The following is a 1,780-nucleotide window of genomic DNA, read 5'->3' as shown; positions in this document are numbered from 1 at the left end:
TTGAGGGTGTAGCCAATGGCATAGATAAAGAGGAACCAGTGGATGCAGTGTATTTGAATTTCCAAAAGATAAAGTGCAATGATAATAGCTTATAGTGTTAGTATGATATTAGCATGTATAGAGCAAAGAAGAGGAAAATAGAGCCAGGATAAATGTGCCTTTTCAGGTTGACAAACTGTAACTTGCAGAATACATGATGTGAAGATGCTGGCGCTGGACTGGGGTAAACACAGTAAGAAGTCTCACAACACCAGGTTAAAGTCCAACAGGTTTATTTGATAGCAAAAGCCACTAGCTTTCGGAGCGCTGCTTCTTCATCAGGTAAGCAGGATTTGAGTTCACAAACACGGTGTATAAAGACACAAACTCAATTTACAAAATAATGATTGGAATGCGAGTCTTTACAGGTAATCAAGTCTTAAAGATACAGACGGTGTGAGTGAAGAGAGGGTTAAGCACAGGTTAAAGAAGTATGTATTATCTCCAGCCAGGACAGTTAGTGAGATTTTGCAAGCCCAGTCAAGTTGTGGGGGTTGAGTACTGAATTTGATTATCAGTCTCTGCTCAGTCTTCAATTGGCGGCCTTGGGCTCAGTTCTTATCGCTTCTCGGCCTTTTGGCTAAGATCAAGTGTAGTATTGACATGCTGCACTTCGTTGAAGTCATTGGGTTGCATTTTAGCTTCATTTGAAGCAATTTTTTAAAGCGGCATCTCGGCCATTTGGCTAAGATGCAAATAAGATCAAGCCCTGGAGGAGGAGCTACACCTACTCCAGTCAGCTTGGATCATGTAGATCAAGCCCAAGACAGGAGGTGAGAGCCCTGTTTTGTCAGCTTGGATCGGGAATGTCCCAACTCGTTGGGACTCTGAATTGGGTTTAATTTGACTTGATTGGATTGGAATAAAGTTTTAAAAAAAAAATCAGTCTCTGCTCAGTGACTTTGCGCTGTCATGTGTCGTGAAGGCCGCCTTGGGGAATGCTCACCCGAAGATCAGAGGCCAAATGCCCATGATTGCTGATGTGTTCCCCAACAGGAAGAGAACACTCTTGCCTGGTGATTGTCGAGCAGTGCTCATTCACCCATTGTCGTAGCGTCTGCATGGTCACCCCAATGTACGCAGACTTTTACTACCAAATAAACCCGTTGGACTTCAACCTGGTGTTGTGAGACTACTAGCAGAGTACCACAGTGATCAATGCGGGGGTCTACAATTGATATAAATAACTTGGATGAATGTCCTGAGTGTTTGAAAATCAGGTTTGCTAACGATATAATATCATGTAGGAAAACACATTGAGGAGAGAACATAAAAATTCTGCAAATCGATATGAATAATTTATAGATAGGTTAACTGAGTGGACAAAAATGTGTTTCCTTTTCTTTGAATGCAAACAATTGAAGGAAAGCCTGGAATCAACTAGAGGATAGGCCATCCTAGACTGGGTATTGTCTAATGAGAAAAGCAGTCTAGTAGTTTGAGCTCCCTTGGGGATGAATAACCATCGTCTTAATAAAGGAGGCTATTACAATGGTATGAGACACAAGTTAACTACGATGGATTCAGAAATGTTGCTCAAAGGGATGGTGGTAGACAGGTAACGGAAACATTAAAAAGCGCATAGGTGCAATAATTGTTTATTCCTGTCCAGAGCAAAAGTGAAATGGGAAAAGTGGCCAAACCATGGCTTCTGAGGGAAATTAGAGATAGTATTATATCCAAGGAATGGGCATAAATACTGGCCAGAAAAAAACAACAGACCTGAAGATTGGGAGCTGTT

The 1,780-nt window shown here is 41.6% G+C and overlaps 1 non-coding gene across 1 annotated transcript; it reads left to right on the top strand.

The window, feature by feature from the left end:
- Positions 1-599: 599 nt before the first annotated feature.
- LOC145352820 (U2 spliceosomal RNA) lies at positions 600-791 on the top strand. Its single transcript, XR_013888592.1, has one exon. It is a non-coding gene; the product is annotated as a U2 spliceosomal RNA (small nuclear RNA).
- The last annotated feature ends 989 nt before the right edge of the window (positions 792-1,780 follow it).

Source organism: Carcharhinus amblyrhynchos, chromosome 14 (assembly GCF_965287045.1).
Source record: "Carcharhinus amblyrhynchos chromosome 14, sCarAmb.v2.hapA, whole genome shotgun sequence".
In the NCBI taxonomy this organism is placed as follows: Eukaryota; Metazoa; Chordata; class Chondrichthyes; order Carcharhiniformes; family Carcharhinidae; genus Carcharhinus; species Carcharhinus amblyrhynchos.
Note: the sequence above shows the minus strand (reverse complement) of the source record. Positions and strands in the feature narration are given on the sequence as shown.